The sequence below is a fragment of the Myxocyprinus asiaticus genome, chromosome 29 (assembly GCF_019703515.2).
Source record: "Myxocyprinus asiaticus isolate MX2 ecotype Aquarium Trade chromosome 29, UBuf_Myxa_2, whole genome shotgun sequence".
NCBI lineage: Eukaryota > Metazoa > Chordata > Actinopteri > Cypriniformes > Catostomidae > Myxocyprinus > Myxocyprinus asiaticus.
In genome coordinates this window covers 28,617,284-28,629,506 of record NC_059372.1, presented here as the reverse complement: position 1 = coordinate 28,629,506, position 12,223 = coordinate 28,617,284, and positions in this window count along the sequence as shown.

The window sequence follows — 12,223 nt, the reverse complement described above, 5'->3', positions numbered from 1 at the left end:
GGAGTCTTACGGCTAGCACCTCCCCTCCGTTTGTGACATAATTACTCCGTTTACAGTCAAACTTGCCCAACTGTGTTCAACCGTAACTTCCACACCAGTTCTGCTGTATAATATATCTAGTTCAATTCACACATATACGTATAATTGTCAAGACTCTTTTGTGTGACTTCCGTGCATGGCTGCAAGTGGTCTGGATTGGAAAGGCTAATATGCTAATTAATCTTGTACTTCATAATGTTGTAATTCCAGAACTATATCAGCATGGATGGACATACAGGTCTTCCTCTGCTCTCTGTCACTGGATATATGGGGTAGCACCATATGGCAGGTTGCTGCGTGCCATGCTGGTGAGTTGGCAATATCTATGAGTGCCAGGCATCCATCACCCCTCTCACGGGACTCACTCAGGTTACCATAGAGACAGATGGCATAGTCAGTTACCGTGGCGGTAGGCAGGGGGGTGAGATCAGGGGCCTGGGGCAAAGTGGGCGACACTATGTCACACCCTAAGATGTGAGGTGCTCAATGAAGTTCCATGTACTGTGGAAGGTTCTAGCTTGTGTCAATGATGAAATGTAAATATGAAAAATTTGGAAATATGATAGGCTGCTAATAAAAAAACACAAGCAGGAATGCTGGCAAAGAATAGTTCACTTAAAAGGAAAATTCTGTCATTGTTTACTAACCCTCATGTTGCTCCAAACCCATGTGCTGTTATTCTTTCAGTGGAACACAATAAGAATTTTTGAAAAATCTCCTCACTCCACAGCATACAACAACAGTTTATAGTGAGCACTAGCAGAGATGGGCCACTTCTAATAAAATTAATGGAAGAAACTAGAACGCCCAATGGTCAACGGATGTAAAAAGGAAGTCCCGCCTTACAGGTAAAAACACCTTTTAGATACAGATATCGTCTGTCAATCAACTCGAGAACGTGTATGCACATTAGCTATACAAGCCATGCAAATTGTGTGTTTTATTTTTTTTTTTGCGTAATCGGAGGTAAAGAACCACAATTTATGATACCAGTGTTGTCAGATTTTACTGCTGATTTGAAATATATTCTTTGATCGTAATCTTGACCAACTGATTTGGAGAATTCGGTCTTTCCCCATTCAAGTAGATAGGAGCTGCACTTTCATGACTGGAAATAGTCGAGAGCGTTCCAAAGATGACCGACAGTGGACTGACTTGCTTGAAAGACTTTGTCACAGGCTGTCACACTACAAAAAGTACAAAAAAGCACTATTAAAGAAACATGACAGTAGCCCATACGACTCGTGTGGTGTGTTCTGAGTCTTCTGAAGCCATATTTAAGTCATTATTCACTTTTCTAATATAATCATTAATGCAAATCATTATGCAGCCTTTAAAAACAAATAATGGTGCAGGTCTGACATTGGTCATGATACATGGAACAACATGAGGGTGAGTAAATGATTACAGAATTTTTATTTTTTAGGTGAACTATCCCTTTTGCACACTTTTTTTTTTTTAAGAGAATAAGGCTGTAGATGGGCAAACGTGGCATTTCCTGTCAGTTTTGGGATGCTGATGTCCCTATCTATGGCCTGTAGCACTGATTTCTGATGTGACAGGTAAAGGGACAAAAGACAGAAATGGGTCATTTATACAATTCTGTGACTTCGGCTTTGAAACTTTGAAAAATGAAACATACTTTTATAGGTATCTTTATGTTTCATCGTTAAAGGGACATGTTAACGATTTTATAAACCATACAGGTCAAGATTAATGACAAATGCAGATGTCCATTTGGTTAGGTGGGCAGGGTTTGGGTAGAAAATAACAGGGTGATATATTGAACTCTTATAATTACATTAATTTTCTCACTATATTTTCATAACAGGGTGGACATGTCATGCTTGACAACATATGACTAATATCACAAAATCAATTACAATTTACAATACAATCAAGGTAAACACTAAACAGCTCCACAATCGTTAAAATTAAATTTTTTGCACAAAAGAATGCATGCTATTAAGAGAGTGTAATAGTAAACACTGCAACATTAAAAATGTGATTATGTAGCACTTATTTTTGTCAAAGATTTATCTTTAAGAATATAAGAAAATGACCCTAGTGCAATAAATTAAAATGATTTCAGTTATTTAAAATTTTACTGTTAGACCCACAGCAGTGTGTGACATGACAAATAGTCATTATTCTTTTTAACAAGCCTATTAAACCTGTAATTGGTTTAAATTAAATATTATAGTAAATACCATAACTTTACTGGGGACTTAAGTCACCAAATTGTAGGAATGTCCAAAAGAAACACGACTGTGGACATAGTCATTTCCTACCATAGCCACTATAAGTGATTCCAAACAACTGAAAAGTGTGGGGGTCAAGGCTCGTCCCTAAAAACAAAACAATTTTACATGTGATGGAAGCTTTGGGACACCAGAGTGTTTATAATCTAAAAGAGCATTCAATAATGGTTACACCTGTATTAATTTGACTGCAAGAGACATGAGGTACACATTATTTGGTTTTAGTACAACATCCATGATAGTATTGTGTATCAAAATGAGTAAATGTGATGTACACATTAACTCAAGCACTATGGAGAATAACATCCCCAGGCTCTCAGAGTCTGATCCTGTTAATCTCTAGACTGCTTGAGTGACAGGTGACAATATCCAGATTTCTACTGATGTGAGGATGTGTTGAGTGTGTATACAAGCAGACAATGGTAAAGAGTGATAAATCCTATATGCCATTTTAAAGATGTGACCACAACAAATGACAAATCTCAGCACATGTATATGTACATACTGTGTGACTATTTAAATATAAACAAATGCACTTTAAAATCTATACATTTTTATAGACAACTAAAGTGAATAGAGCCATATGGGGGGTTCATTTAGCATTTGGGGTAGTGTGTTTATTAACACCATCTACACCTTTTACAGTATACAACAGTCACGTCCTACCAAAAAGAAAAAAAAAAAAAGAACTATATGCTATATGAATAAACAAGCCAGGTGTGAGATTATTATAATGTTAATGTAGTGTTTAGCATTCTATTTAGATAACTTTTAAATAAGATTTTACATTATGCCACAAATGCTGTCGATTGAGCTAAACGTGTATTGAACCTGGAATATTCTTTTAACATTTGGATTTGTTCCATTCCTAATATTTTTCAATAGTTCAGTGAATTGCATGTGACTTTTGAACTTAGCATCTAAATAAAAATGAATTGGGGCACTGTGTGTTTTAGGGATATTTTTGTATTAAACACAGCTGGTTGTGACATGCCATAATATCACAGCTTTTACATATCTTAAGGATTGTGGCAAAGCACTTAATTAACTCACACGGGAAGTGACAGAGGAACAGCCCCCTGTGCGCATTATTGGTTTTTATCACAACGGAGGAGTAAAGAGTCTGTCAGAGGACTGGGAGATGCGCCTGAGTGAAATAGCGTCGTTTTAATTACTAATTAACTTCAAGCTAATGACAATGTCACTGTGTCGTCGTCTCAACGAATGTCCTCTGCCTATATAGCCCCCCCAACCAACCAACCAGGTCTGATTTGCATGCTAATTAGTCCAACACATGCACTATTTGGTCTCCATTCAAAAGCTATAAGAGAAACTATATTATAGATTACAGACAGTGGCATAACTACAGGCAGTTCAGGGCCCGGGGAGACAGGTGGCACCAACATTCGTCCGAAAGGCAAGGCAAAGCCAGGCAAGTTTATTTATATAGCACATTTCATACACAATGGTAATTCAAAGTGCTTTACATTGAAATGATAAAGAAAATACAAGATTCATACAGATACATTTTAAAATCAATTAAGAACAAGAAAATAAGAATAAAAAGTAATAAATAAATATTTAATTTAAAAATGCATTAAAAAGATTTAAAAGGAAGAAAAAGAATACTGAAATAAAATGATACAGTGCAATCAGCAAGTGCAGCACAGTGCTCAGTGAATAAATGCTCAGCTAAACAGAAGTGTTTTCAGTCTGGATTTTAATGTGGCTACTGTTGGGGCACATCTAACCTCTTCTGGAAGCTGGTTCCAGCTGCGGGTGGCATAATAGCTAAATGCTGTTTACCTTGTTTTGAGTGAACCCTCTGTATGTCTAACTGACTTGACATTAATGATCTGAGAGGTCTTTTAAGTTTATACTCAATAAACAAATCGGCAATGTATTGTGGTCCTAGACAATTAAGTGATTTATAAATGAGTGATAGTACTTTAAAATCAATTCTAAATGTAATTGGCAGCCAGTGTAAAGACCTGAGGACTGGAGTAATATGCTCATATTTTTTGGTTCGGGTGAGAATCCTGTCAGCAGCATTCTGAATGAGCTGCAGGTGTCTAATGGCCATTTTGGGGAAGGCCGATGAGGAGTCCATAACAGTAGTCGACACTGCTGGTGATGAATGCATGAAAAAGTTTCTCTAAGTCTTGAATGGAAATTAAACATCTAATTCTCGCTAATTTTAGATGAAAATAGGCTGATGTCTGACTCAAATCACGATTCCTTTCAAGATTTTTTGTCTTCAGACCCCTGGAGTCAAGGTATGTTGTTTACCATGAGAATTTCTAATTTGTTGCCAAATGGCATGAGAGGCGGGCGTGCTAATGAGGAGGCTAAAGGCGTCAGTCACTAGTGCACCTCTTGAGGCCAGGGGAGTGAGGTTTACACACTGCACAGCTACCTACCAGCTGGCTACCGTTACACTGGCACAGAAAGTCTATGGGGCTGTAGTCATTTGGCAATAGGGCTAGGTAAATCTGGGCATCGTCTGCATAGCTTTGGTAGACAATTTGGTTCTTTTTCATTATTTGACCTAGTTGGAGCATATACAGGTTGAACAGGAGCGGTGCAAAAATTGAGCCTTGGGGGACTCCACACGTCATGGATGTCCACTGAGATTCTAGTTGCCTATGTTCAAATAGTAACCTCTCCTTATATATGACCTGAACCAGCTGAGGACCTTCCATGAGAGCCCTACCCAGTTTTCCAGTCTGTCTAGGAGTATGGTGTGGTCGACATTGTCAAAGGCAGCTCTGATATTTTGCTTGAATTGGTATTTAGGCGAATGTCTATTATATTTATAAGTGTTGTCTCTGTGCTGTGAAGCAATAGGAAACGAGACTGGAAGTTGTCTAAGAAGCCGTTTGATGTTAAGAATTTGTTCAGCTGAATGAAAACAACCTTTTCAATGAGTTTACACTCACTTAGCACTTTATTAGGAACACCTGTACACCTACTTATTCATGCGATTATCTAATCAGCCAATTGTGTTCAGTTAATGTTCACATCAACCATCAGAATAGGGAAAAATGTGATCTCAGTGATTTCGACCGTGGCATGATTGTTGGTGCCATAGTGTTCCTCAAAGTGCTCAGTGAGTGTATTATCGAACTAATACACTCACTTAAACTTGAACTAGTTTGACGTTGTTAAACTAGTCTTTATTTCTCTGTCCAAGTATACATGACATTATGTGCAATCGAATACAGTAGGTGAAGAAAGGACATCAGCTGTGGAAGTGATGTAGATGTTTTCCATTTGACCTTTTGCGTCATAGTAGAGCTTTGTTGCAATCAGCTAACTAGCTTGTCAACAGAAAGATGCACACAACAGGCTCAACAGCATGGAAAATTGTACAGCCATTTATTACTTTCTTTACGCGTTCATTTTGTTTGTAAAATCACGCATTGAAAGTTCTGTATCTGTGCCTGTCATTTGCTTCAGGCAGCATTTTCAATAAAACTCATGCTTTCTGCCTCATTCTATGAATGAAGTCCACATGAGATCAGTAAAAGAAGCTGTTATAACCACTCCGATAATTGAAAGTAATATATACAGTATGCAGTAAATAATGTGTAATTTGTGAAGTTTACATGCTGCTTTCACTGCACTGATGCTAATGCTATAGTGCTAACCTTGGCCATAGTATGCACCTGTTTCCCTCTTTTATTGTATTTTATGATGGAATTTGTGAAAATAGTCCACTTAAGATCATGAAAAAGTTTTTTATGGTTGTAAGATATTTGATACTACTGCAAAGGGTAAGGGAGTGAGAAGGGAGAATAATCATAATAGCCATGCTGTAAGATTCTTTTAAACAGAATTCCCCCCTCACACGGTTCATATGGGGGGGATTTACACACTTTGGGGGGAAAAAAACTCGTAACACTAAAACATCTGAAACTGTACAACAAATTCACCTAAATCTCACAGGGGCTACTTTTCTCAATTCCTGTATAGGTAAGATGGAACCAGGGTCAGAAATCAACTTTTTCATTAAGGAGCAATATTTGATTTCTAGGGACATTTTTACCAGTACAAGGGCACATTTCTTTCTATTCTAACCTTATAAAATGACCCTGTCATCCTTTTATGTTATAATTTAAACAATTAATTCAATTTGAAAAATGGCATGTTTCAATAATTACAAAATTACATAATCTGAACATTGCATAAAGTGCATTGTTACTGAAACAAAACTTCTTTCTCATGCACATATTTCCAAATATTTTGGCTATAAAATTAACATAGCTTATAAAACTAATGCAAAAGAATTTGCAACAATGCAAAAATAAACATTTCACAATGAACAATAGTCAGAAATATGATTCATACACTAAAAGTGGTTAATGTAAAATTCTTATTGTATCATTAATAATGTTTTATTTCACATCAAGCTATTTATCTAGATATTATTTTTGTTAATATTTGTAGCATTTGGTTACATTACATTTTGTGTTCTCTCAGACCTGATTAACTTAATAAATATATAACATCCATCTCTCCCGCACTTTTGGCTTCTAGCAGTTGAGGAGGCTTTTCAAACAGACAGATGCATAAGTGAGACGAACTGTTGGGCAGATAAGTAGGCCATAGCACAGGGAGTGACAGTGTTACTTACTAAGACAGTATATTTTGAACAAAAGGACCGAACGGTCACGTAATTCAGCGAAAATTCCAATGAAGATTGTGATGTATGTATTTGGAAGCAGGCCTATAGGCTATCAGATGTTATTAATAAAACAACAAGAACTCTTTGCGGGGGCATTTTTTGCCCCCATATTTTGAATTTAGGGGGGATGTTTGCCCAGAGCCCCCATTAATTTCCAACCCTGGGTGGAGAGATGGAGATGAGAGATGTAACAGGGGTTTAAGTGTCTCTCTTCACTATGCAGCTGGTACACAAAGCATTTTTGCTATTTCTGCCTTTCATGTCAAATGTGCTGCATTATGACTAATGATGGAGAGCCAAGATATGAAAGTCGTCAGAACTATAGATCCCTCCAACGTCACATTCTTGCAAAGTTAACAGCTTTGTTAATTCTAAACAGGAGTGATAGTTTTATCGTGTTGCTCGCTAACGGAGATGCAGTATAACACCATTTGCATGTCGAATTAACAGGGTTAGAAAAGTTTATACACCTGTAACATCTTAAGTTCAGTAACTATCCGACAAAGCGCTCCCTCACTGCACGTGCTTACACTAAACTCAACAAGTGATCAAACGTGCTGCTGACAGATGCACGAGAGAAAGAGAGAGAGAGAGAGAGAGCAGATTTATTCGCGCAACTTCTGGAGTTACAGTTTGATACAAAAAAAGTTTATTGATTTGATTTGTTCATCCGTATTTATTGGTAAATACGTATGAAGTATGAAGAATGTCCAAGCTGCTCTTTTCCTTACAATGAAAGCATATGGTGACCAGGGGCTGTCAAGCTCCAATCATTATGAAATCATTCTGAAATAAAAGTGTGTGGGAATGTCCCACGCTATGAACGTGGAACTTACAGGAATTATTCAAATTGTGCGCTATACCCGCAATCCCGTGCCTTTTTCCCCTTTTTCACCCAATTTGGAATGCCCAATTCCCAATGCGCTTTTTTTAAGTCCTCGTGGTCGCGTAGTGATTTGCCTCAAACCGGGTGGCGGAAGACGAATCCCAGCTGCCTCCGCGTCTGAGACGCCAACCCGCGCGCATCTTATCACGTGGCTTGTTGAGCGTGTTGCCACGGAGACATAGCGCGTGTGGAGGCTTCACGCCATCAACTCACCACGCGCCCCATCGAGAATGAATCACATTATAGCAACCATGAGGAGGTTACCCCATGTGACTCTACCCTCCCTAGCAACCGGGCCAATTTGGTTGCTTAGGAGACCTGGCTGGAGTCACTCAGCACACCCTGGGATTCGAACTAGCGAACTCTAGGGGTGGTAGCCAGTGTCTTTTACCACTGAGCTACCCAGGTCCCCATGGAAGGATTCTTGTGGGCTAAGCCCTGGATGCCACTAAAGTCTAGCGACACCCCTGCAATGGACTATTTCAGTATAAAAGATTTTTTAGAAAACAAATTAATACAACTTCATTTGATGCTACTGACCACAAGAGAGAAATAGACTTGGAAATATAGTAAAATTCATTGTGGAAAAAGAAGGGAAAAAAAAAACTTCTTTGACCACAGGAAAGCTCTAAGCATTTCCTACCCCTCATTCTCTCCTGTTAAAGGCTGAGCCCTGTAGCTATAAACTCTCCCTCCATTAACTAAATTACCACTCACTTTGTTTTGTGTTTCCTGTGGAGCGACTCTAGTCTTGCTGACCGCCAATCATTTCCTCCTGCTCACATCTTTCTGACACACTAACACAAACACACGCACACGCACACACACAAGTCCAGATATGTTGATTTCTATCAATTAACTCAGTCAGCTGTTGGCTTCCTGGTAAGCATATGGCCAGTTTTACACACACTGTCCAGTAGCTCTTGTGCAAAGAGGGACACTGTTTTAATAGAGCCCTCCGGGACAGGACACCACACCTGCGCTCAAGTAACATCAGTGAAGCACCCACATAAAAATACAATGCAAACTAAAAACAGTGATGGTTGTACTTAGTGACTGACAAATAGTGAGTTGCTGTTTGATTTTATGTTTATTAACATTAAATAAAAGGAGTGTTAATTGGTACTTAATACATTTCAAATTAATAAGCAGATTTTCAAAAGTAATCAGATTAGATTACCTAAAAAGTGTAATCTAAAAGATTACAATACTGATTACAAATTGAGTCATGTAATTTGTTACCAGTATGGATTACATTTCAAAAGCATTCTACCCAGCAGCGTTTATCATATTAGTTAACACATATGTTTCAGTCTTGTTGCTAAGAAGCAGTGTGTATTTTAACACTGATCCCAACTGTAATTCTTTTGGTGTAAACACAATTTTTTCTTGTATTCTGTGGTAATAGCTTTATCTTAACAACACTTAACAACTGAAATAACAACAAAATGCATCCATATCACTTAACACAGACAGAAAGAACACTTTGTAGAAGACATGATCCCTTTTTTCTGCTATACTGACAGTTCTCAACTCCACTTTCCAAAACCAACACAAACAAACTGCTGAAAACACCAAATACATGTTTACAGAACAATATGATGTATTGCTCATTCCATTTGTGTGCTGGCCTTTTTTAGAGAAAAACTCCAACCCTCTTTCCTTTCTGACAGAAGGTCTCAAATAATCACATAAAACAATGTGTTTAATACTCACTAAGTTCTCTCTGTGCTCATTGATTAGTGTTTTATAATTGTTGGGGTGAGAGCACTATACAGTATGTCCTTAAGACCTGGACAAAAAGGCTTCTTCATAACAAAGGGCCTTTATTAGCTCAGAGCTTTGGTGGACTGGTTTAGTCCTCTGTACTTTTGTTCACTGGCAGCCTTCTCTTTGTTGATTATCAGCTCATTACAAAACGTAATTCTCTTGTTTAAAACCGAGCACTCTCTGTAAGTCATTAGCTCAAAATGTGTCATCACTTATAAGGAGAGCTCAGTTTAGAGTGGTGAAGTTAAAGGAATATTTCAATCAAAAATTTTACTCACCCTCATATCATTCCAGATAGTATGAAGAATGTCCAAGCTGCTCTTTTCCTTACAATGAAAGCATATGGTGACCAGGGGCTGTCAAGCTCCAATCATTATGAAATCATTCTGAAAGTATTTAGTATAAATCAAATCTCATGCGGTAGTGTTCAATTCAAAACATATCTTTATGGGTTATGCACAAGCACAAATGAGATTTGAAAACCATCAGAGGGCAAGAGTTTCAGTGAATAAGGATTTAAATTTCAGTTTGTTCCCCTCACAAAACTATGGCTTCAGAAGACTTGGAATAAGTACACAAATCATATGGACAACATTTATGGTACTTTATTGTAGCTCTTAAGTCCTTGTAGTAGGAGCTTGACCCTGTTACTTTGTTGCTTGAGTGCTTTTGTTGTATGTTTAAACAATTGGTTAAACTTCATTTGTGCTCCATGGAAGAAAGATCACATGTTTTGTTTTTTTCCATAACAACATGTGTGGGTTAGGGTTAAGGGATTAGACTTGTGAGTGTTAGTAATTGATGACAAAATATACATTTTTGGTGAAATATTAACATTTAACCTTGAAATGCTTGTTGCAGTAACATCTTAGTAGCAGATTTGTTTGTATTCATAACAGCATTGTTTCACCTTATTTTTATTTCCCCAAACACAAATTTACCATCAACTCTCTTTCTCTCCTTCTGTCCATGCCCTCCGTACCCCCCTTCACCCTCTCTATTTTTCTCTCTCTCTCTCTCTCTCTATTTCTCTCTCTCTCTCTCTAAATTCAATTCAATTGAAATGTGCTTTATTGGTATGACAAAAGTTACAGTGTATTGACAAAGCATTTGCAATGTTTGCATTAAATCATGAACAGATAAGAACAAATAATAAAATTAGTAAATAAAGGAAAACAAAGTATAATGTACATATAATGTAGAAGTCTCTCTCTCTCCCTCTCTCTCTTACTAAAGGTTTGCTGTCAATCAGATCTACCCTCCGGCTATGTGCACTGATTAAAAACCCCAGAGATAAGGAGACCTAAATTAGATTTCAATAAGGCCATTGAATATTCATAACAGGAAAACATCTAAAGGTAAATGCTTTTTGATCTCGGCTTACAAATACCACTTGTGTGCATTCCCAGGTCCTTTCACTCCAGCTCCAAGTGTCGCTGTGCCGAGCCGAGCCAGTCCGTCCACGGCAACAGTTCAGTGTGTTCCTCTGGGGGGTTGCAGCAGAATACTGATGACTGCCTCCATAAAAGAGGCCGGGCATTAATTATGTTTATACTAAAGGGACTCAATAGAAAGGGCACCCACACTAAGCATTCATTAATTAGTACAGCGGGAGAAGTAGACTGGGTGAAAAAAGAGGAAAAAGAAAATGACTCTTGCACATACTGGCATCAACACGGAGTTCATAAAAGCAGCAAGTCATCATTATTGAAGAACTTTAGAGGGCGAGCGTCAGGTCCAGCCGGAACATAAAATCCAAATGATTTCTCTAGCCAGCTTATATATATCATTTAATTTTCAAATGCTGGTCAGGGCCGTTTCAAGCTATAAGCAGTATAAGTGACTGCTTAAGGCCCCAAGCCAACAGAGGGCCCCGCAAAGCAAAGGTGTTTAAAAAAAAAAAAAAAAGCTGCCAGTAAGACTCAGGCAGCTATTATGGCTCAATTAGACAGTTATAGGGGGCCCCCTTGTGGCCCGAGAAGGAAGGGAAAATTTAACTGCAAGGAGAGTGTTGTAGCTAGATGTGCATGCTCAAAGGGTTTTTCATCATCATGAAGCACACCTAAAGGTAATTTATTTTTAAATGTTTTGCATTTTAAGTAATTATACTCTAAATATATGGAATAAATATATTTGGAATGTATGGATGGATTTATCTCTTCGTTTAATTGACCTTTAGTTAATTTACTCATGTAGCTCAAACTATACAGGGTCAAGGACTTCTGGTCTGTGTTTTGTCATTCAACAGACTTCTGCAATAGCTTACATAACATTCGAATCCCGCATTCTTGTGAAACAAAGGTAGGAGAGAGCGGTGCTTGTTGTCACACTTTATTCCAGTGAATTTTTCAGGGTAGCTTACTCTAGAGTCTTGTCTATTAAAACTGTTTTAATTGTTGCACAGGAAAAACATACAGCTCATTGAACAGCGAGGCACGTTGTCACTCTATATATGGGGAATGATGTCACAATGTGAACCTGTTGTTTATTGCCACTAATTTGAGAATACACCTATTAAACAATATGAAATACTTTCTAAAGTTAAAATTTTTTACAAATTGTCGTCCAATGTATTATATG